The 26,121-nt window shown below is 41.8% G+C and overlaps 1 long non-coding RNA gene across 1 annotated transcript; it reads left to right on the forward strand.

Moving 5' to 3' along the window:
• Positions 1-220: 220 nt before the first annotated feature.
• Positions 221-1,666, forward strand: LOC130213114 (uncharacterized). The gene is made up of 2 exons (XR_008835449.1): positions 221-475; positions 1,059-1,666. It is a non-coding gene; the product is annotated as an uncharacterized LOC130213114 (long non-coding RNA).
• Positions 1,667-26,121: the final 24,455 nt, after the last annotated feature.

Consider the following 26,121-nt stretch of genomic DNA (forward strand, 5'->3'; position numbering starts at 1 on the left):
TGCAATGAAAACTTGTACTTTTACTCCGATACATTTCCCCTGAAACAGTATCGTTACTCGTTACTACGGAAAAAAATAATCATGAGAAACATCGGGGACTGTTGTGGAACACACCGCAGCGCACCTGAACGCAGCACATCGGGGACTGTTGTGGAACACGCCGCAGCGCACCTGAACGCAGCACGAACACACAGGTTGGGGATCAGTGGTGCTTGCCGCGTGTTTTCTCTTCCCAGTGATGCCCAGGATGCTAGCGAGCGGCTACAGATACGACTCATTTCATGTGGAGCAGCAATGGAAGCTACTCGAACAACCACGGTGACCAAGATCAACGTCCGTGGCCATATTTGGGCGAACTCTTTTCTTTTGTCGGAGTGAAAGTTTCTTCCTACCGGATGAAGTGCCTCTTATGCCGACCGAAAGCTACGGAGATACTGGCCTTCAACAACTCACCAACCTCAGGAAACACATTGAGGTAAACTAAGATTAATCCCATGAGCCGCAACGTTAATGTTTAGTCACCATAAACCTGTTAAGATATCTAGCAGTGTTGTCCTCAGGATTGTAGTAAGTTATATCTTTGGCAGGAGAGGGGAGGAAACAGTCTGATTGTCCTCCGCATGTTGTACGTTAGGCTAACGTTCGCTAGCTATCGTCAATTAAATGAGACAATTAGCGTGAGTAGAGTACACGGATCTCTAGCGAGTTAATGAGCTGAAGAAGTGTTGACAGTTGTGAGAATTTGTTGATTTGAGTCGTCTTAGCTAAAATATAATGCTAATCATTACAGCATTATTATAATTATTTGTATTAATATTATAAGAGTGACGGTCCAGTAATGGCGACGATATTGATTTGGGACTGTTGTTGTGTTTAACTACAGAGATACAAGTACATATTCACAAATCAACTCTGGATGCACGGACAGTGCATGAAACTAAATGTATAAACCTCAAATTAAAACAAACTATTTTGTACAAAACTTTAGGTTGGGGTCATGACATGTTAGGAAGTGTTATTAATTCTATCATGTCTGTAATACTCTCACTTTATTTCAGGAATGGACTACATCAAGCAGCACATGGAAGAACCCTCCCTGCAGCTATGTGATGCCACCAGGTCCAGTTCATCTGATGAAGAGGACTTCTTCTTCATCTCAAGCGCATGACAGCAGCAAACAGCTGGATGGAGACGTGGATCACGTTGACTTGCTGAAATGCTTCCCAACTGTGTGCTGCTGTCTGTGAAGCTAGACACACTCTACCTGCATCAGGGCCTGTGAAGCTAGACACACTCTACCTGCACCAGGGCCTGTGAAGCTAGACACACTCTACCTGCACCATCAGGGCCTGTGAAGCTAGACACACTCTACCTGCATCATGTGAACGGCTCTTCAGCATCGCAGGACTCGTCTTCAGCCCCAGAAGAGCGACGCTGACATCTGTCCATTTTGAAAATCAACTTCTTTTGAAGATGAACAAGAATTTGTTCACTTTAAAGTGATGATTCTGGTTGTTACTTTTGGTTCTGCTTTTTTCTGTGTTAAACGTGTTTTTATATTTTAGTAATTTCATAGTATTCATATATTGCTAAGTTCATCCGAGCTCATACTCCTTGTTCATGGCGGCCACAGCACCCAAACAAATAAACTTCATAATTCTCAAAATTCTGACCCTTTGTTTTTTTTATTAACAGCATTTACTTTTACTTTCAATACTTAAGTACATTTAATATCAGAAAATTACTTTTGATACTTAAGTACAAAAAAAATCAGATACTTTTATACTTTTACTCAAGTAGTATTCTCATAGGTGACTTTTACTTTTACTTGAGTAATTTTCCAGTCAAGTATCTTTACTTTTACTCAAGTATGACTTTTGGGTACTTTATACACCACTGCATATATACATAGATGCATAGATAGATAGATACATAGATTTAGATATATACATAGATACATAGATGCATAGATAGATACATAGATATAGATATATAGATAGATAGATGTCCATTAGTTGAGGACATACAGTATATACAGACACTGATAATGGACAGTTGCCTAAATAAAACTACAGTGAGGGGGTTTAAGAATAAAAAACTGCAAGACAAAGATTTTGGTAGATCATATTTTCTGCAGATTGGTGAGTTGCCAATAATATGAACATAATATGTAAAGCCTGAAGAATGCTTTCTTTTTCAAAGTCTCTGTGGTTTCACGGTATAGTTGTTTGCCAACGGGAAGCACCTCCAGGGATCACGGACAGTTTAAGTTGTCCACATTGGATTAAGTTTATGGTAAATCGTACACATTTTCAACACAGATGTGATGCCATGTTCTGTTAGATAAGCTGTCATCCATTCCCAACTGCTTCAGAGTGTTTTGGCCAAACACGTTTCCAGAAACTGTTAGTCATCTGTACCTCCTACAGTGAACAAATACAATGCAATGAGTGATGATGGTGGAGGAGATGTAGTTGTTCAAAATACACTACTTTATAAGACTAATAAGACTTTGAATTCCCCTGACATGTGTGAAAAAGTGAATGACGATATGTACAAAAGGTTGTGAATGAAAGTCAAACATAAAGTGCGATGGGCAATTCTACAATGGTCCTATAGATGGGTACAAATGTTCTGATGGTCCTTGTAGAGATAGTTACCAATGTTCTGATGGTCCTTGTATAGATGGGTACCAATGTTCTGATGGTCCTTATATAGATGGGTACCAATGTTCTGATGGTCCTTGTAGAGATGGGTACCAATGTTCTGATGGTCCTTGTAGAGATGGGTACCAATGTTCTGATGGTCCTTGTATCGGTACCAATGTTCTGATGGTCCTTGTATCGGTACCAATGTTCTGATGGTCCTTGTATGGGTAACAATGTTCTGATGGTCCTTGTATGGATGGGTACCAATGTTCTGATGGTCCTTGTAGAGATGGGTACCAATGTTCTGATGGTCCTTGTAGAGATGGGTACCAATGTTCTGATGGTCCTTGTATGGGTACCAATGTTCTGATGGTCCTTGTATGGATGGGTACCAATGTTCTGATGGTCCTTGTAGAGATGGGTACCAATGTTCTGATGGTCCTTGTATGGGTACCAATGTTCTGATGGTCCTTGTATGGGTACCAATGTTCTGATGGTCCTTGTAGAGATAGGTACCAATGTTTATCTGGTCCTTGTATGGATGGGTACCAATGTTTAGATCAGTGGTCCCCAAACTACGGCCCGCGGGCCGAATCCGGCCCGCCTCCCCATTTGGACCGGCCCCCTGAACAATATCAGAGACGCGTTCCGATTAATTATTTTTTTCACCTGGCCCGCTGCCGTTGAGATTGCAGTGAGACGCGGAAAAAATGTGGAGTGGTGCTCTTCGCAATAGAACATCTTTGATGGACGTGTCGCGTCTCGGCCAATCAGCGTTCAGATGTCCACAGCGTTTGGGAAGTTAGGTTAGCTTGAATGTTAGTCCGCTACATCTGCTGCTGTCACGCTGCACGGTGTAGCGATACTAACAAAGTACCCGTACGTTAAAAACGATGTGATTTAGCATATTTTTAGTATTAATACTTCATTAAAAGAGCGATCAGAGCGCACGCGCTGCTCCGCTCTGTTAAATGCTGTCTGCATGCGCAGCACTCCCAGCGGGTGGCGCGCGCATCGCTCAGCCGTGATGCGCGCACACAGGTGAGCACATTCTCACTAGCACCCCCCCCCCCCCCCCCCCCCTGGCTGGCCCTCCAGCAGACAAGGCAAACGTTATGTGGCCCTCTTAGGAAAAAGTTTGGGGACCCCTGGTTTAGATGGACCTTGAAGAGATGGGTACCGATGTTTAGATGGTCCTTGTATGGATGGGTACCGATGTTTAGATCTTCCTTGTATTAAATGAGTGCAGCAATACATCTCTGTGAACTTCAAGCCTCCCACCTCCTGACAGAAACAGTGGTGAGTATTTATTACCACCTGTGTACCACTGATTCCTCTGAATGTTGACCAGATATTATCTCATTGTGGAGAGATGACTGTGAACCTTTGAGTCTATCGATCACAAAATCATGGTTACATTTACGAATGTCGTTCAGAGCCCATATCATTCACACATTGATAGAGGTATCCCTTTTTGAAAAGTGTTCACTTAAATTAAATTAAATATAGATGCATCTGCCAGCATGGACCTTTGGATTAACGCTGTGACTTTCCGCCCCACATTTGAGGCCACATCCTCCCCTGTGATCTTGGGTTGTAATGTCTCCTTTCCTTCCCCTCTCTCTTCACTTTCTTTTCACCTCCTCCCTCTCTTGCTCTCCTAAAAACCTTCTGTTTTCTCTTTTCCTCTTCTCTTTTCTAAATTTCTTGCCTCTCCTCCCACTTTTACCCCCCACCTCCTCTCCTTTTGGTATGTTAGCAACTAATGTCTCTGGGGGGAAGGGGTTCAATTTGGAGAAAGCCTTTACCCCCTGCATTGACATCTGTTGCCGGCTACCAGTGAGTCACACCCACACACACACACACACACACACACACACCGCCTTTCTCTGCTAAATGACCCCCCACCTTCTTTGCTTCTCCTAAATTGTGTTAACGCTGTCACATTCTCACTTGTAGCACAATCCTCCTCGTCCCTGTTTGCCCGCCTCCCCCTCTCCTTCTTTCGACATCACTTCCTCCTTTTAAAAAAAGCTGACGTTGCACAATAGTCTCCACCTTTGCCCCTGCGCTGGTCCTTCTGGTCAACTCTGATCCAGACGTTTTATAATGTGCGTCAGGGCTGCCAGTTGTTCACACTCAGAAAGCTGAGTGATATGCTCTTAATTCGGTGAAAAGTGGTATCAGGCCCATGGCAACGGTGGTGACTGTGCGTCAGTTGTTAGCAGGTCCGTCATTCAAACAGGGGGTTGGTGGTTCAATCCCCGCCCTAGTCGATGTGTCCTTGAGCAAGACACTTGACCCTGAATTGCTCCCTGTAGCTGTTTCCACGATGTATGAACGATAAAAGTGTCCGTTAAATGTATTGAGAATAGTTTTTTTTAAATCAGCTGTTAAAACATAAATCTTAACCACTCCCTACAGTTTAATCCCCCAGAGTAAATGAACTAATGTGACTCGTCACGTGCAGTAGGTGTTTTGTTTAAAATACCCATGGCGACCTCTAGTTATGACCTCCAGTGCCTCCATTTGTCAGCCATGCTCTCGATGAGGCTCAAGAGTTCCTCAAATGTTGATTCTTCAAGTCCGTCATTTAACACTTCCCAAATGAGACAATGGAGAAAACCCAACCAGTACCTAACTATTGGATGGATAGCCACGAAATTTTGAGACATTCATATTCTCCAGAGGATGAACTGTACCGACTTTAATGATCCTCTGACTTTCCTTCCAGTGCCATATTTTCCTGTACTTTTCTTTACGACCATGTTTTTTTCTGCTAACATGCTAACCTAAGATGGTGAACATGCTAAATAAAGTCAAGTCATGACAACATTGTCATGCTTTGACATTGATTGATCCATTTGTGTTTCAAAAACCTGCCTAAAGAACTGCAGAAAAAGCCTCGTGGGGATAGGAAGACACAAACACACACAAAAGTAGCATACACCAGGGAACACACTGAATATATGTGTTGAAAATACCACTGTTTTTTTATATTGCTAAACCACATGTAAGGGCCAGCCATGCCCGTCACAGTAGTTACTCACAAAGAAGAAGACCGAGAGAGCGAACTCCAAAGTGCGCAACCAGAGTGGCTATTGGCCAGGTGGCATGTTCGTCATTAGCAGCTAACCGGCGGCAGCTGCTTGTTCCTGATCAAGTGTTAGTTCATCCCATTCATGTTAATCGACTGTTAGTAACAGGCGTCATCACATTTTCAGAGATGATCCATGTGGAAAGAGAGAGGAAGTCAGAGATAGAGAGTGAGAGAGAGAGAAAGAGAGAGAGTAAGAGAGAGTGAGAGCTTTATAAACCCTTCAATCCATCATGATCACTAATCAAATCCATGTCTGAGCCTAAGCCAAGTTAAAATCAAAACATTCCTCCCTTCAGGGTCGAAATGAAGACTCAAAATCTTAGTGTTGGAGCCAGGTGGACTTGACGGGGGATCCCCAATCTGCTTTTTTTTGCCGCAGAACAGTTATATATTAAAAAAACTTTGAATCCCAAAACCCTCCGGCAGTTTAAAAACATTCGCAAACATTATACTGTTTATTCTAACTATGAGCATTATTGTCAGATTTTCATCTTTCTGATGCTTCATAAACCGCAAAAAACGCTTCTGTCCGAAAAACAAACCAAAACAAAGCTAAAATCCACTTTCCCAAAATAAACCCTTTACCCCAACCAGATCCTGTGAACAGCATTACAGTACCGCTCCTCAGCCAATCCAAGAAGCTCTGATGGACTCGCTTAAGACCAACAGCAACCATCAGGAGAGGCTGGAAGTAAAGCCTGTAAATAATGTCAATATTTCAATGTATATAGCACATTGAGCCTCTATTTTGTATAGGTAGAGTGGTCGTATGGGTAGAGTGGTCATTTGGATAGAGTGGTTTTATGGGTAGAGGGGTCATATGGGTAGAGGGGTCATATGGGTAGAGTGGTTTTATGGGTAGAGGGGTCATATGGGTAGAGTTATCGTATGGGTAGAGGGGTCATTTGGATAGAGTGGTTTTATGGGTAGAGGGGTCATATGGGTAGAGGGGTCATATGGGTAGAGTGGTTTTATGGGTAGAGGGATCATATGGGTAGAGTTATCGTATGGGTAGAGAGTCATTTGGATAGAGTGGTTTTATGGGTAGAGGGGTCATATGGATAGAGTTGTCATATGGGTAGAGTGGTTTTATGGGTAGGGTGGTCATATGGGTAGAGTTGTCATATGGGTAGAGTGGTCATATGGATAAAGTGATTTTATGGGTAGAGTGGTCATATGGATAGAGTTGTCGTATGGGTAGAGTGGTCATATGGATAGAGTGATTTTATGGGTAGAGGGGTCATATGGGTAGAGTTATCGTATGGGTAGAGGGGTCATTTGGATAGAGTGGTTTTATGGGTAGAGGGGTCATATGGATAGAGTTGTCATATGGATAGAGTGGTTTTATGGGTAGGGTGGTCATATGGGTAGAGTTGTCGTATGGGTAGAGTGGTCATATGGATAGAGTTGTCATATGGGTAGAGTGGCTTTATGGGTAGAGGGGTCATATGGGTAGAGTTATCGTATGGGTAGAGGGGTCATTTGGATAGAGTGGTTTTATGGGTAGAGGGGTCATATGGATAGAGTTGTCATATGGGTAGAGTGGTTTTATGGGTAGAGTGGTCATATGGATAGAGTTGTCATATGGGTAGAGTGGCTTTATGGGTAGAGGGGTCATATGGGTAGAGTTATCGTATGGGTAGAGGGGTCATTTGGATAGAGTGGTTTTATGGGTAGAGGGGTCATATGGATAGAGTTGTCATATGGGTAGAGTGGTTTTATGGGTAGGGTGGTCATATGGGTAGAGTTGTCGTATGGGTAGAGTGGTCATATGGATAGAGTTGTCATATGGGTAGAGTGGTTTTATGGGTAGAGTGGTGGTTTTATGGGTAGGGTGGTCATATGTGTAGAGTTGTCGAATGGGTAGAGTTGTCGTATGGGTACAGTGGTATAATGGGTAGAGGGGTCATATGGGTAGAGTGGTCATATGGGTAGAGGGGTCATATGGGTAGAGTGGTCCTATGGGTAGAGGGGTCATATGGGTAAAGTGGTATAATGGGTATAGTGGTCGTATGGGTAGAGTGGTCCTACACTCTAAAAAGCCCAACTTCAAATTTGTTGTCCTAACATTTTTTTTTAAGTTGAGTCAACAAATGCCTTTGAAAAAAGTTGAACAAACTCAAAATGTCAATTTCATTAATAAAGAGTGGAATCCACTTAAAATGTTAAGTTGAGAAAACTTAATATAGTGGTTTGGGCATCTGCTGAGGTAACTAAGGCCACTGCACATGTATGTCAGGAAACACACACACACACACATATATATATATATACAAATACATATATAATACATATATATACAGGACTGTCTCAGAAAATTAGAATATTGTGATAAAGTTCTTTATTTTCTGTAATGCAATTAAAAAAACAAAAATGTCATGCATTCTGGATTCATTACAAATCAACTGAAATATTGCAAGCCTTTTATTCTTTTAATATTGCTGATTATTTTTTACAGCTTAAGAAAACTCTAAAATCCTGTCTCATAAAATTTTAATATTTCCTCAGACCAAGTAAAAAAAAAGATTTATAACAGCTGAGTGTTTGTCAAGGCTCAGGAAACCCTTGCAGGTGTTTCGAGTTAATTAGACAATTCAAGTGATTTGTTTAATACCCTACTAGTATACTTTTTCATGATATTCTAATATTTAGAGATAGGATATTTGAGTTTTCTTAAGCTGTAAACCATAATCAGCAATATTAAAAGAATAAAAGGCTTGCAATATTTCAGTTGATTTGTAATGAAACCAGAATGCATGACATTTTTGTTTTTTGAATTACATTACAGAAAATAAAGAACTTCATCACAATATTCTAATTTTCTGAGACAGTCCTGTATGTAAATACATATATATACGACTTTAATCTTATATTTTAAATAATAAAATAATATAAAAATATTTTCTTTAGCCCCTGTTTAAAATACATTGGTTTTTGATACCATTGTTTGTTTATTATATTTAGATATGGATTAGATTTGGAAGGATATTGTCCATTGTTTAATGGCAGATTTGCTCCAGTTCAGGTTTTTGTCACTTATTGAATTAAAGGGAGCCTGTACCGTGAGAGCAAATGTTTCCCTGTATTTTGCTCAATTTATTTATTTTATTTAACAGACTATGAAGATTGAAATACTATAATACTAATGTGTAGGAGGTGACTCTTGTATGAAAGTGGTATATTTTAGTTTTTTTAATCTGCATCAAAATGTCTTTTGACTTTTAAATTGTATTGTTACAGAATGGAAAGGAAAAAAATGAAAATTTAAAAGAGGCGGTGAATATTTATTATAGTCTCTGTATGCTTGTTTTTGTGTAGAATACAGACTAGGAGGGATCTTACGTGAAAGGAGTTGAACTGGGAATACTGCAGAGTGGGTGGAGCGGGGGTGTGGTTCAGGGAACGGTGTCTGATTGTCATCAGCTGGACTGATTGGTAATCAGATTGGTAATCAGTCCAGCTGATGACGATCTGTGTTGATTATCTGAGTCTGTCTCCATAAAGGAGCTGGACAGCAGGAGATGAGAGGAGCGTGGAGAGCAGAGACACAGTCTGCTGTCGGAATAAACCTTATTACCGAATATCCCTCTGGCTACTTGTTGCTTATTGGTGCTTTAGGGGGGGAACCTACTCGTGACGGCTACACACGTGTCACAACCATGTTCCAAAGCTTGTTTCAAGGCCTTGATTTTGGATTCACAAAACAGAATTTTTTCTTTTCTTTTTCTTTATGCAGCCATTTTGATTTTTAAGGATGTTGACCCTCTGCTGTCTATGTTCAAGTGTTGACACCTGGAATTCATATAGTTATGCAAACAAATATTTAGTTATTGTTCATAAACAATTTGTGTTTGAAGAAGTTTGTTTTCTTTAACTGTTGACTTTTCCAAAGAAAACGGTGTACATTTTTAATTCATTTAAATGAAGGCAACGTTGCAAAGAATGTTGAGTGTACTCAAATAATGGGCAGTGAAATTTAGTAACAAAACATTTTAAGTTAAAAGTAAGTTCTCTCAACAAAACATTTTAAGTTAAAAGTAAGTTATCTCAACAAAACATTTCTCAACAAAAAATGTTAAGTGCTGTTGATGTATGTTTTTAATCTACAAGAACACACAATTTAAAGTTTCTCCAATTTAATATTTTAAGTGTTCTGAACTTAAGTACATGAGTAGATGTAACTATCAAATGCAATATTTTAAGTAGTGTTAACTTAAATACATAAGTACGTCTGAATAGTAATGTTACGTTTGACAAAATTAAGATATCACTTTGAGTGAACTTCTTATCATAAGTTGACACAACACATTAGCCCTTAGTTGAGTGAACTCAAAAAGGCTTTGCAGCTGGTTGCCTCACTTTTTTAAGTTGACTCAACTTTTTTTTTTGTGTATGGGTAGAGTGGTCCTATGGGTACAGTGGTATAATGGGTAGTGTGGTCGATCCCTGTTCTCCCCATAGTTCACCTGTCGAAGTGACCTTGACCAAGTCACTGAACCCCCCAGTTGCTTTCTCAATTAATTACTAAGGATTCAGCAGACACCAAAAATGTCAAGTATATCGACATATGGAGTATAATGTTTGTAAATTGTACTCACAATCCTAATAAAGGATTATTAAAAATACTTGTGGACTTGTGTTTGATATATAGATTCCATATGTATTGTATTGAGTTCTGCTAGCCATGACTGCTGTTCCCATAGAGGTGCAGGCATTATTAGTTGCAGTGAAAAACGAGGCCACAAAGAATAAATGTGGCAGAAGGAGAAAACACCCCAAAGCTGCTGAGGGGGTCAGCGGGTTAACAATATTCAGGCGGACAGGTCGACGGAGAACGAGGCGGTGGGATAGTTCATAAGTAAATATTCACTGTCAATATTTGAACTCAACACTCAAACCCCCCCTCTCCCGAGATTGAATGTCCCTTTCACTTCCTTCGCCCTTTCCTTTGTACATCCATGACCTTTCCCCATCCTCCCCGACTAGTAGGGCGTTGCACTGCTGTACATATCGGAGTTAATATTGTGTAGGTCCAGGCCCGTGCACAGGTAGACCCCTAGTGGTGCTCAAGCTCCTCCCCTTTTGCCCAAAACTGCCCCTTTTTCTGGAGACAAATGTTTTCTTCTTTCATCAGTATTTAAGAATAAAAATTACTTTCTCTGTCATCAATTCCCTCCAAATGTGTTTTGATATCAGACAGGGCTTCTTTAATTTTTTTTTACATGCCAACCCATTAGCCAATCAGAATGCTTGTACTGTCGTTGCCATGAAATAAATCATATTTATTCATCAGGAAAATGTAAGCAAGCTGTCTAAATCCTGCCGAGAGGAGACGCAGGTCGAGGACCGCGTGCTTAGTGTAATGCTGCTTATGTTTCAACTGTCAGAAAACATTTTTGCCGATGGATGACATTTTTTTGGTTTGAGCACCTGCCCCCCAAAATGTCTGTGCACCAGCCTGTCGGTCCATACACTGTCTTCTTTTCTTTGTGCTCCCATTACTCTGAACTTAAAAAATCGAAGAACTTTTAACAAAGCCAGCGCTTTGCTGCTGGTAGAAAGGCCCAGATGGACCCAGAAGTCCACCTTCTCTTCCCAATTCTCAAGCACACACACACAAAAACACACACACACACACATATAGCGAGCTCTGTGGAACATCCATGTTACTGTAATCGTCTTGGATCTTACTCGAAAAGTCTAAATGTATTGAAAGACTATGCAGGGCTTATCCTTTATAAAATCCCCAATGTGTTTCGAGCCAATGAAATGCTCCGCTTTGATCCACAGTGTTGGCGTTGGCGTTCATCTACAAGTTGTTTTTCTACACTTCATCAATGACATTGGGCTTGGCCCGATCCACCTGGTGAGGCGTGGCGGGGGATGATGTCACTGGTGACTTTGCGTTTTACAGCCTATCATGTCCAGAGGGTTACGCTGATGATCGTCTTCAAGGAAACACAAGGAGATGTTTTTACTAAATAAAGCAGGTATAGCGCTCTTCATTTCACGCGCCTTACTGCAGCCGCATGCCCACACAGATGTTTTCAACTACGATCGTTTTGCGGCCGCTCCGAACCGGAATAATTGATGGCCAACGATAAACGCATTTGTCTCATGGTTGTCAACTTCCAGATCCAAATTTCACAGCATGTCGGGAGCCTTTCAAGACAATAACTGACACTTTAAAAGCGCAATTTAGTTCAAGGTTTGCACAGGAGAAGTGTTGCTTTCGTCTTAATTCGGTTACGCTTAATCCACCTTAAAGACTTGTCCGCGGTGGAATATTCCGGGTCTTTGAACGTGAGCCCTCATCTGCGCTTTCTACACCTCTTCATCATATATGCGGTGTGTACAACTTCTATAGAAACGGTGCAACCATAGAAGTAGAGAGAACTCAACGTGTCTTTTAGTGTCACACAGTTACCATGCCATCAATCATTCACATTAATATAATGCAAGTTCAACTTATTTGATAATTTCCTTTCCAAAAAATTTAGAAACAATGGAATCTACGTCATCAACATTTCCACACATGTTACCAATGTTGCAAAACATATGGAGGCTTTACTTGTGATTTAATTATTTACATTCATACACCCTCCTCTCATCTTCTCGACGCACTCTGCTCGGCGGCCTGCTGTTTTTAGCGGTATCCGGGAACAGCTCACGCTTTATTAGGGGCAAGATTTAAAATAAGACTTATAAAATAAAAATGCTTTTGATGAAATATCACAAACTTCAGCTTTTGTTTGAGTTGTTTTTCCCAATGGAAGCCTTCTTCACACATGAGATGTTCAAGAACCGTCAAACTGACGACTATGGCATTATCATCAATGTTTTCAATACATGAGTGTTAATATGATTTGAGAGTAAATGTTTGTAAATTTACTGTACAAAAGGCTAAGGGATTAAAAGAAGATGTATTTCTATAGTAGGAGTCCAATTATGGATCAACTCATTTCTGGTTTTCAAAGGAATTATTTTTTAAACAATTTTGTGTGATTGAAATCGATGTATATGGAAGATGTATGTGTGTATATATATATACATATATATACAGGACTGTCTCAGAAAATTAGAATATTGTGATAAAGTTCTTTATTTGCTGTAATGCAATTAAAAAAACAAAAATGTCATGCATTCTGGATTCATTACAAATCAACTGAAATATTGCAAGCCTTTTATTCTTTTAATATTGCTGATTATGGCTTACAGCTTAAGAAAACTCAAATATCCTATCTCTAAATATTAGAATATCATGAAAAAGTATACTAGTAGGGTATTAAACAAATCACTTGAATCGTCTAATTAACTCGAAACACCTGGAAACACATTTTCAAATGTTTGATTTTGTTTTGCTGTTATAAATCTTTTTTTTACTTGGTCTGAGGAAATATTCAAATTTTATGAGATAGGATTTTAGAGTTTTCTTAAGCTGTAAGCCATAATCAGCAATATTAAAAGAATAAAAGGCTTGCAATATTTCAGTTGATTTGTAATGAATCCAGAATGCATGACATTTTTGTTTTTTTAATTGCATTACAGAAAATAAAGAACTTTATCACAATATTCTAATTTTCTGAGACAGTCCTGTATATGTATATCTATATATACATCATTTTTATATTTTCTATCTTATTTTTCTTTATTTTATATTAATTTTCGGATTTATTTGATTATAATAATTTAGGATAGGAATATATAAGCATTTTTAGCTTCTACCTTTACCTTTTCAGTCTTTCTGTTTTGTATATCATATAGAATAATATGTTATTGTATTGCAATGATTGACTGAATAAAATACACAACAACAATCATCAGGCTGGGGTTTTGGGGTTCAGTGGGTCTTTTTTTTATTGCTATAGCTCACTCGGGGGCATGAATTTCATGATTGTCTTGGAGGAGGTTCCACACTGAGTAGTATGTACAAACTCCACATTTTTGGATTTCATCCACATTCCAGTAAACCACTACCTGAAACACAAGAAAGCTTTGCACTGCATTCATGCCTTATCACATTTGGGAATAGACCCATAACTTTACCAAGAGCCAATACATCTTCATGAGAATGGTTGCGTAATACCTGAAAACATTGATTTCTGCTATACATACTCACATTGTTTATTTAAGATCAGATCAAACTAGGCAATGCTCCAAGCTCCATTTAGACTAATTTAAATGTGGCTATTACTTCCTTTTATGGGCTTATTTTTATATGGTGTTGAGAAGCCAGCCTCACGTAGCATTCGTCTCGCCGCTACATGCTTCGAGTAAGACGTCTGGCCGGTGTAGCGCACCAGTTGTGACGTCACTGGGCTTTGTGGTTATGCTACATCTCAAGAGTTGCCTTTCCCAATTTCTGACACTGGACGTTTCCACCGGGACGGCATCCGTCGAGCGTCGGCCGGTGAACTCGTTAAATAATGCAAAATGCCCAAATGCCTCTCTTTGCTGACACTGCAGAACGGAGTCAATTCAAAAATGGGCTTGTTCTCTTTTTCTGCGCCATCTGTTTGACTTCTCCTCCTCCCGTTCCCCCCTTCATTCCACAGCCATCGCTGCCCCCTCTTTGCATTACGTTGCCCGGCTCCGTCGTCATGTATACCAGCGGTCCCCAACCTTTTTTGAGCCACGGACTGGTTCCGTGTCAGAAATTGTTTTCACGGACCGGCAATATAAATGACGAAATAAATATGACGTCATACAATTATACGAAGGGCATAAAGTGCCAAAACAACAACTCATCATTACGCCGAATGAGTGTGAGCCGTGCGCTTGTTGACCTGCAACGAGCCGCTAATGGAGACGGCGACACAGACGTGTGTTTGGTCCGCTGCTCCTAACCGAGTTCTGGTCGCTGTCATTAGAACAGGCAGAGTTGTTGTGTGAAATGTCCCTTAAGGCCACCGTCATTTGCATCTCCAACACATTTTTTTCTAGCTCGGACGGGCTCGATTCACCGGGTGGGTTTGTTTACAAATGGGTTGCAGGTCTATTCTTTTGCAGTCGGGTCTTTTGTGGTTGGAGTACCGCTCAAACTCTTTGAAAAGCCTCTTCCACCCGGTCAACGTCTGAAACATGTAGAATATTCCGCTGTTCACTCGCCCACACAGCAGCGACTTTATCGGCCAACTTGAAAACAGTTGTCATTTCCCTGAAGTGACAGAATTCATTGAGCAGGTTGAATATGTTTTAAGATTCTTTGTCACTGTGCCGCCAGCAGAGGGTTCGGCGCGTGAGACTCGCCTGCAGCGATAAACCCGAACTTTAAGACTCCTGAACGCGGCTCAGACGTACACACGGGTGGATCCGGTCCTTTTTCAAAATAATATATTTTTCCGACTGATTTTTTTTTTTTTAATTAAAACTTTTTTTCCGCGGCCCGGTTCCAACCAAGCCGCGGACCGGTACCGGGCCGCGGCCCGGGGGTTGGGGACCCCTGATGTATACCATATGCTCCCTGGGTTTCCTGGGACCGCGGCCAAAACGTTGAGTCAGGGAATTACATTGAGTTGCACGCGTGCCAAGAAACACAGCAGCGAGCGGCTTTAAACACAGACACTTGGCATGTCCCCCAGAGGGGCAATCAAAGTATTTGGCTGCGTTGCGGTGGGGTTCCCCGTGTTCAGACACCTAGGACGCACACTGGCTACCAACCAATCCACGGTTACAATTGGTCCACGAGTGTGTTCTTGACAAGTGTTTAAGACCCTGAGCTGGATGATTTTGTATTCTTTCTAGAGGAAAATATAGGCTGAATAAAAACCCCATGACACGAGGGGATTTTATTACCAGTGAAGTGATTCGATAACCGCTAATATGAAGACTTGCATCACTCGGTCGATACCCGTAACCTGTGGCTACTGAACAGAACCGCACTGACACACCATTAGGAATCATTGTCCAGATGGAGTCAAGGTTGGACACGTTTGGTTCTGCATTGTGAATAATGTTTCACTGAAGTGTATTTAATGCTCCCCACATTTCGTCCCGCTTTAACTGTGAATATGAAGCTTTTTTTTATCACATGTTATTCGGACTTGAGAAGCTTCTCATGGCAACGTTCAGGGGGGGGGGGGGGGATGAAATACTACTAAGAAACATGTCCTGGTTTGGGTCTGACAACTCTGAATTTTTCAAAAGTAATTTCCTTCTCGTTTGTTCCCTTTTTTATGGTTTATTCTCTAATAAATGTCCATTTATTCTCTCATAAATGTTCATTTATTCTCCGATAAATGTCCATTTATTCTCTAATAAATGTTCATTTATTCTCTGATAAATGTCCATTTATTCTCTCATAAATGTCCATTTATTCTCTGATAAATGTCCATTTATTCTCTGATAAATGTCCATTTATTCTCTGATAAATGTCCATTTATTCTATGATAAATGTCCATTTATTCTATGATAAATGTCCATTTATTTTCTGATGAATGCCCATTTATTTTCTGATAAATGTCCATTTATTCTCTGATAAATGTCCATTTATTCTCTGACAAATGTCCATGTATTCTCTGACAGGCCCGGGGTGGGTAATCGGGAGAATCGGGAGAGTTCCCGGTGGGCCGCTTCACTTCTGGGCCGGTCGAGAATTTTATTTGTTGACATTTGTCACGTTAGTCCATCTTCTCTTAAAGTGGGCTACACATGTTCCGCATTCTGACACCGCAGCCTCTGCACGGGTTACCGTGCGAGGAAGTTCACCCCTCCCAAATAATAGTTGGTTCGGTCCTTAGCCGTCTTTTCCAAAAAGTTCTCTCAGCTACGGATAGCTGGGCCGGCCCGACCGCAGCGATACGCGTCAGGGAGGAAGAGGGCAGGAGGGGCTGAAAAAGCCAGGTTGAAAAAAATAAAGGCATTGGAGGAGGATGCTGCCAAATGTGCCAAGTTTACAGATTTATTTTCAAGAGGATAAACACAAGTGGCAACCAGGGATGGATTAACCAACGGGCCTACCGGGCCCAGGCCCAGGGGCCCATGAGCTCAGGGGGCCCCTGGGCCTGAGCCTCCGCGCGTGACGTCGCTGTGATTAACATTGTATTGATATGAATATGATGATATGACACGATGCGCCGTAGCCGGTATATGCTAGGCTGAAGTCATTCATGTCAGTAACAGGGCCCCAATAGTCCTACTGAGGGATGGATTACCGAACGAGCCTACCGGCACCAGGGGCCCCATGAGCTCAGGGGGCCCGTGAGTTCAGGGGGCCCGTGAGCTCAGGGGGCCCCTGGGCCTGAACCTCCGCGCGTGACGTCGCTGTTATTAACATTGTATTGATATGAATATGATGATATGACACGATGCGCCGTAGCCGGTATATGCTAGGCTTAAGTCATTCATGTCAGTAACAAGGCCCCAATAGTCCTACTGAGGGATGGATTACCGAACGAGCCTACCGGCACCAGGGGCCCCTGAGCTCAGGGGGCCCCTAAACCAGAGCCTCTGCGTGAAGTAGCTGTTATTAACTTTGTATTGATATGATGATATGACACGATGCGCCATAGCCGGTATATGCTAGGCTTAAGTCATTCATGTCATGGTCATATAATTCGCGTTATGTTGTCTGCTCAGCTCCGGTATCGTTGTTCCATACGGACTGTTTTGTTAGCGATGTTAAATTTAAAAAAGTATATTTAAAATTGTTTTTTCTTTTCTTTTTCGTGTGGGGGGGGGCCTTGACACGTCCAGGCCCAGGGGCCCGTGGTTTCTTAATCCGTCCATGGTGGCAACTGGTAAAGAGAGACAAAGGCCGAATGATTAGCAACATAACTATTCGGCTAACGTTGTAGCCTTGATTAATATCATTGTAGCGTTGTCAACCTATTCCCAAGCAAAATATTAAATTGAATTAAAATATTAGCCTTTTTATATCACCCAAAATATGGCGATCCATAGACTTTGCAAATATTATGCAAATATTGATATATACTATTGATATTGAAGTATGCAGTAATATGACTTAATTTTTCTTTGTAGCTTCGGAGCAGCAGATAAGAGTCTCCTGCTGAAAATGATGAGCCCGACATTTGCAATGAGGAGGCCATGACTACAGGGACAGGTAGAGAGGATAACAGAGGAAACAATATGATTTAAAGTTATCTATTCTAAGAAAGAGCAGTATATGACAGTACTTGGTGAACCAATATGCATTGTTTGCTCATTAGTGTGTGTAGTAAAGGAGTAAATCACCACTATATAATACTCATGCAGAAAAATGATGACCATGCCAATGACGGCCCCCATGAGGTCTCACTCCAACAAATCTGGCCTACTGCCTAATCTGAGTCTGACACCCCTGCTACGCCCTTCTGCCTTTTTTTATGTTGTGCATATTTTTTGTTAACTTCTCATTTTAAGTGGATTATTATTGTTGTATTTAACCGTTACATTATTTGTTGTACCATGGTATTAATAAAAGAACTACAGGATAGTAAGAGCTGAACTGTTGCTTCATTTATCCAATTTCCACTACCATGAAAAAAGTGGGCTGGTCTTGAGCCTGAAATTCCCGGGCTGAAAAGTGGCCCCACTCCGGCCCTGTTCTCTGATAAATGTGAAAACTAAAATACAAATTCTAACCAAGACTTTGGTTCACCAGGTTTTCAAAGACATTCCGCACACTCAAACACAACTAAGAGCAAAAAGCAAAGATGCAATTAATTCCTTTAAATGTACAAAGACGTTCTTATAAAAACAAATAAAAAAGCCAGAAGACTATTTAGACCACAGTGTACATGAACAATGAGGCAAGGTTTATGTGTGAAGCTCTGCATCCTCATCAGGAGACCAACGTGTGAGAAGTATAAAACTTCGACGGAGCTCAAAGGCGACGTGAAAAGACGCAATCAGTAATGAAGGAACGTGCTTTTGGACCATCTGAAGGCATTCAGATGAAGTGAGTGCAGTTTGAGGTGCTGTGTGCGGCTACATGAAGCAAGTTAAGTTACACAGCACCACATGTGTTCCCGTCAAATGACAAGCAAACAAACACAAGAGAGATAAAACATGTAACGGTTATAACTGCCTTAAATTAATTCCAACAAGATTCTTCCACAGGGGGAAGAAGTTGTGTCGGAGTTTCAAGTGATCACTTTTTTAAGCACCAAACACGCCCAACTTTATTTATTCAACACAATCTGTTCCTCCTTGGAAGAAAAAAAAACATTTTATGACCAGTCGTGTTTAGTTTCAGTGTAATATCTATATTTCGGGTCCAATCTTCTCCTTTCATGTTCTTTGGACGTGAGCAAAGCCGCTCTCATTGCCAAGCTTTATAAAAAAAGATTTCACCAACAGCTTTACTACCGCGTTGACGATAGCGACGCGCGAAGCATCTGCTGCCCGTCTGCCTGCAAACCAAAGACACTCACCGCGGGGACGCTCGTGGATCATCTCGCTGAGCGGTGGTGAGGATGTTCACACGCTCACATCCTCACCACCGCTCAGCTGTGCGCAGGACGTTTTAATAGGGTGCTGAAGATCCAATATGAGCACATAAATTCCATCTGCAGTTATAATATATTTGTGATTCGTAAAGCAGGTGTTTATGGCCATCTGTGAAAACCAGGCTCTGAAACAGAGAGAACATCTATCTTTGCAGAGCTGCCAACTTTTCTAAAAACCTTGGAGTGAGGATTTTGTCGGGGGGTGACCAAAATGTTGCCGCGCACGCAGCCACACACGTTGGTGGCTATATCAGGAAATTTGAATTAATTTGCCGTTGTACCCATGTTGTCTCCATGTTGTGCCCATGTTGTACCCATGTTGTCCCCATGTTGTGCCCATGTTGTACCCATGTTGTGCCCATGTTGTACCCATGTTGTCCCCATGTTGTACCCATGTTGTACCCATGTTGTACCCTGCATTCTGGCCTGGCAAAGGTCTTTTACGAGACATCTTTGCTACCTTAAAGAATTAAAATGTTTTTTAATAACTTCTCTCATTTACAAAAACATGCCTAATTCTATTGCACAAATGTCCGGTCTTTATGTTAAATTCTTTATAATACATTTTACTTGTTCAAAGTGCTGTTTTGAAATTTTTTTAGAGGGTCCTTTTCCTTGGCCTGTAAATAAAGTGATAAATGCTATGTGGGCCGCCTTAACAAACAATGCTCTGATGTGTTGAGCATGCAGGATACCAAGAGGTTAACAAGGTGCTCTCCTGCTGCTCCTTATGACAGCTGAGTTTACATCACCTCACAAAATCACACGCACAAACACAACACATTATCAAGATTTAAAGTTTAAGAGAGTGAGAACTTAATTGAACCACATGTCATTAACAGGGCTCTCAAGTTTTGAAGACAGGCAAGAGTGACATATCTATCCAGGATGCTTTATTTTCATTGGTTGCTGGATGAAATCTTACCCAGATACAACAGATACGGTTTTTTTCTGATTGGCTATTGCGTAGCCCATTTCTTTTTTTTGATTGGCTGATAAGTGGCACCTCACGCAGAACTCCAGGGGAGCGCTTGATTCCTCCACGGCGAGGGCAGCGCGGCTCATGTTGGCGCGCTGCGGCACATTAAAACATTAAATAGCCGAAAGTTTTTTCAGCGTGAGAAATACGATGTGTGGCGGGAGTGCGTGACTGTCACGCTCAATGCGTGACACTTGAGAGCCCTGCATTAACACACCGTAGTCTCTGCTCGTTGTGTGTGTTTGAAAATCTTCTTCTGTTGCTAACTCCGGGACTCTTTGGGGTAAATAGGATGTCGATGCAGCGAATAGGTTGACAGATGCGCTCCTTAGCGCCATCTATCGTCGCGGAGTTTGAAAAGGAACCAACGCGCCTCGGCCCAAATCAGAATTTCTTTTGCCGTGAGAAATTGATTGTGTGGCGCGAGTGCGTGTGAAAACATGCAAAAGCGTGTGTCACACGGCGAAACCGTGAGAGTTGGGAGCTCTGATATTTGTGAATGATCCGTCAAATGCCTCCAAGAATGTCGACGTCCGTAATGGGGGTTTTGTGAGGAAGTGAACATCCGGACATGCACAAGAGAACCATTCATTCAGCCGTTTGTGGTCCTGTGGAGCTGCATATCCGAGTTACGAATATCATCTCCATACCACTCCTGATGATATACAGTAGGCGCCGTGGATTAAGCTAACGGCTTTTCCCCTCCTGAATCATGTGGAGTGAAGGGTTGCTCACCACATGGGGGCTACAGTACTGTAGACGTATGTCCAGATGTGATGTCCTGCAGCTGCATACGAAGGAATGCCTAGAACACGATGTGATGCCCATTTTATAAGCCTCGTGGTCACCGCGTTGACCTTTCACCTGGATAGTGGACAGATGCGGTACGACCAGCCACAGAGACGGAGACGAGAGACCCAATGACACTGTGTTCTGTCCGTGGGTGTCTTCCTTGATGAAAGCCTCTTTTTTTAAAAGGGAGCATTATGGTTGTATTACTACTTGGGTCTTGTTTTAGTTTGTTGTGTGGCTTTGCCGATTGTAGCGTTCACAATTACACTCACCAATGTGGTGAGAGAAGAATCTGAGCGGCTGAAACCACGCCGACAGCGAAGCCGACAGCGAAGCCGACAGCGAAGCCGCACCATCTGCACACATGAATGTGGAGGTTGTAACTCACAGAGATTGTCTGTGATGATAAACCTTCTCACAAAGAGAATGGGGCTACTTTCTATCTTTAAGTTCATACAATTACGGCAGTTTCCACCAAGGAAAAGTTAGTTTATATTCAGATTAATCATGATTTAGAGTTAGTAGGCTCAGGTCTGAGACCGGACGACCGACAATTACCATATATAACTGTAGTTTATTACAAGTAACCAATACAATGGCATTGACTATTCACTAAAACTACATTAAAGTGTATATTATAATACACCAGAATTGGGCGATGTCCATTCACACTGAGAGATTCCATATTTAAATGCCCTTTAAGTTACTGTTATCGTGGTTGTTTGTTGATTGTATTCTTTGTATATAGTGACAGCGTGTCACAGTTACACAACCTCCATCAACTGAAGGTAATATTCTGTCTTCAGGGCGGTATTACTCGGTCACGATCCGGAGTTTCTGTGTCTTGTTTTGTGTCTTATTTTGAAGTCCTTGTCTTTCGTGTCCTCTGTTTCCCTGCATTTCCTGTCCCTGTGATTGGCTGCCCTGTCCCTAATTGTTTCCTCCTGTGTGATTGCTAGCCCCGCCCTCATTGTGTCCACCTGTGTCTCGTTCCCCAGTGTCCAATCACCTCCAGCTCCCTGTGTATTTAAGCCCTGTGTGTCTCGTTCCCCAGTTTGGCTTCGTACTGTAAGGTTTGCGTGTGTAACCTGTCGAGTAAAGGATTACATTCCTGTGGGAAAGTTTTTGGCGTTTGGGTCCTCTCTCTGGCTACGCCACCCTGATGTGTATGTGTTTGCAAAATCAATAAAAAAATATATTTTCCTTTGGGATAAACGATATCTGTGTACTTCTACCACGTAGACGTGCCAGATGCATCAGCTTCCAGTGTCACATGCGACACACACACATGTACACCTTTGAATGTTGAATATCACGTGTTGGACTGATCTCGTTTAGCTAACGCGGGTTTAAGGGAGGTGGCTCCATGTCATCATGCTCACTGGGATATTTCAATTCAATTTATTTGTATAGCCCATTTTCACAAATTACAAATGTCTCAGATTGCTTTACAATCTGTACACATAGACATCCCTGACCTTTGACCTCACATCGGATCAGAAACGACTCCCAAACAACCCTTCACGGGGAAAAAAGGTCAGAACCCTTGAGGAGAGAGCAGAGGAGGACCCCTCTCCAGGATGGACAGGTGTAATAGATGTCATGTGACCAGAAGGAATCATTACACACAAATTAAAACACAGGAACAACACAATGAATATGACAGTCTATGAATAGTTGGTAGTCGGCATATTCCACCATCCAGACCTCCACGATCCATCAGGCAGATGGAGGTAGAGAGGAGGAGTGGGCGGAGTCTCAACAGGTCCATGGCTTAGTTGGTATATGTTGGACATGGATCCACGGTGCCAAGTCTGCCATGATTTCACATCTTGAACATTGTATTCATCAAATTACCCGAGTTGGGCAGAGAAAACAAACTGAAGGTGTGCATTTTTTTTTTTTAAATCAAGAAAAATCAGCCTGTAAATTTACAATATCGTCCTAAGACAAAGATTAATGACGTTCCATCGATGTATAAACGGTTTTATTCTTAACTCTGTGTCACGCAGAACCATTATAACTCACTACGTCCTAATTTCTGTTCATTCCACTTTGTTTTACAGCGTCTCTCTGAACTAGCAGCGGCTCCGCGGCGCGTGACGCACACAGGCCGAGCTAAACGCCGCCGTCCGCTCGTTGAGCTGTTCGCTTCAAAGCACAGGAACAGCGTTCCTAACAAGGCCTGTAGCACCTCGGCTCTGCTAATCACCTCCCTCTAAACGCAGTCAGCTGCCCACAGCGACCCCCCGATGTTCTAACACCGTCTCCTAATCAGAGGAAACCAAAAAGGCCAGCGGGGCTCTTAATTGCTGGCATCTGATAACGCAGGTTAACACACACACACACACACACAGCCTTTGCTTTGTCTTATCAGCAGAGACCGGACCAATTGATCTAGGTCCGTAAAAATGTCTAGTCGGACCTCTGGTGAAGATCCCATCACACCTTCTTCTATCCCGGTGGAGGAGGAGTCTCGGGAGTCCTATCCAGGGACCAATTAACCGGTGTGTGTGTTTATATTAGAATGACTTTATTTAGTCTCTAGAAGAAGGTCTGAATGGAAGTAATTGGCATCACATATGTGTTTCCAGAAAGCCATTTCATTGAGACTGAGTCAACGAAATACAAAGGGGACAAATCCCTGTGCTGTGTAAACACGTCTGGGTTACAGCCTCAGGAAAGATATTTTGGTATTGCAGTTGTTCAACGAGAAGATAAAGTTGCTTCCTGATGCAGAAACCCAAGAAGGATTATATCAAACCGATAACTCTTGTTTTTTGCCCGCTAACCGATGGGACTGACAGTAATCTCTGTTTCGCATTCAAACCGCAGTCACCCGACGCCAAACTCCATTGTGTCTGTTTGTTTGTGTTCAGAGAGTCGGGGCCACGCTCTCCTTCTTCATCAAGCTCTTGTTGTAACTGGCTGCCACTCTGAGAAGTGAAGACGAGGACAAATTCGAACAATTTTCATCCGGTCGGTTTAACCGTGAGCTCGTCCAGGATGAGGAATTAGATCTGTTATTATTCAAATGAAACAGCGGTGGGGAAACTTCAAACTGTTCAATTTGTGTTCCTCCCTGCAGGCGAGACAGAAGCCAATCCAGATGGGAGGAGGAGAGGAGGAAAAAGAAAAGAAATGATGTTTTTCACCAAATCAATATGGAGGAATTACACGAGCGCCAACTTGTTAAGGGTGTTTTGATTCGGAGAGAAAAGGTTCACAACTGTTAAAACATATTTTCACATTGTGGTTAACGTCGATCAGCAGGACTATTGCGGCCACATTTGGACTCAACAAATGGCGCTGCGTTCACAACAAGGAATATAGTTTCTAAATCAAACTCAGAACAGCTTCAGCGGAACAAAAGGTTAAGAAATACAAGCTACTATGTGGATCCATTGTTGGCTTTGCTTCATACAGGGTTCTTACACATTTTGACCAATGGATTTCCATGACTTTTCCAGGACTTTATGGTATGGTATGGTATGGTATGCGGTTTTATTGTCATTGACTAGAGTACAGGTACAAAAGCAACGAAATTGCAAAGAAAGGGTGGATGAAAGATTACAGCATAACATGAGGGAAGAGAGGCGAGAAAAAAACAACCCCCCGACTATGCCCCTAAAGGGGTACAGTGTGGGAGCAGGAAAAAACACCTTAGCACATAAGCACATACATCTTAAACATGACGTGCAACGAGTAGGAAGGGGGGAGGGGAGGTAAGCCAAAGACTGGGTGATCTAAGCCCAGCCATTGGAGGCAGAAGGTGACCAGCACCGACAAGCAGCCAGCCCGGTCCGTCAGCCATTACAGCGCCAGCCACAGACCCCGTCCTGTCACACTGGGGGGACGAAGCAGACGAAGGCGTGGGATGGGGGGGGGGGTAATGAATGCAAATCCGTATGTTGAAAGTTCGTGTGTGCGTGGGCCTGGTATGTCGTCCTCCCCCAGGCCACAACAGACAGAGTTCTCAGACCGCAAGATGGTCGTTGCCATGGAGATAGCCTTGAAGGGTCCTGGGGAGAAAACAACCACAGGTGTCTGTGGATCGGGGGAAGGGAATGAGAGAGGTTCTCGCTTCAGTGATCTTTAAACCAAATTTCCATGACCAAACTGAAATTATATAGTATAAACATGAAAAATGTAGAAAATGTTGCGTATGGAGAGCGTATGCCGGCTTATATTTTGAGCGTCTTTCTTTAAAAAACATATTAATTATTTCAAACTTGGCGTAAATGAACATGTAAATTCTAACAAATTTCCAGAATTGATTTAAGTTTTTTCCATGACTTTTTCAGGCCTGGAAATGACCATTTTAAAATTCCATGACTTTTCCAGGTTTTCCATGACCGTACGAACCCTGTTCATACTGAATGGGGCTTTTAGTCATCTAACCTGTAGTTTGGTAATGAGATAATAATTAAAGACATTGGCTGAGCTCAGATGAGTCACGCTACTTCACGAGTAAACTTCACATCTCAAGTTACACAAACTCATTGTAAATAAGCCCATGAAAGGTTTATTGTTTTGTGTTTGCCTGTTTTTGTATCTGCCTTATTGTTTTTGATATACGCCTTTTATATTGTATTGTTTGAATAATTTATAGATGTTTTCATTTCCTTCCTCTTTATAGTTAAATCTGACTTTTATTTTGATAGGTTAAAAGGAAGCACACTTTTATTTTAAGTTAAAATGCAAACGTAAAGGTACGGCTACGGATGGACAGATGTGCATTTTATACAAAGTGTAATCGTTTTAATGGACCGTATGAGGCTAGTGTCTTACGGTGGTGACAGTTTACCAGTTTTAATTCATGTTTATTCACCTAAAGAGAGAAAATAAAGAAGTTTTACCAGCAGTAAGTTTCACGCCAATTCATACACGGGGATCCGTTACACTAATACTTGTACTTTTTTTTAAAGTTGCTTTTCTGTTTTTTAGGAATGCTTTAAAAAAAGCAATCTTTTCTTCTCTTGTATTTTTAATATATAATTTATTGATAATGCACAGTGTCAAATAACAAGTATTTTCATTTTGTGTGTGTATGTCTCAGATCACAATTGTAACGAGGGAAAAGAAGTAGTCTCTTGTCTTGCACAGCAGAAAAAACAACTGACCCCAGACCTGATAACTGCCTGCGCTCCA

The sequence above is a fragment of the Pseudoliparis swirei genome, chromosome 22 (assembly GCF_029220125.1).
Source record: "Pseudoliparis swirei isolate HS2019 ecotype Mariana Trench chromosome 22, NWPU_hadal_v1, whole genome shotgun sequence".
NCBI classification, from domain to species: domain Eukaryota; kingdom Metazoa; phylum Chordata; class Actinopteri; order Perciformes; family Liparidae; genus Pseudoliparis; species Pseudoliparis swirei.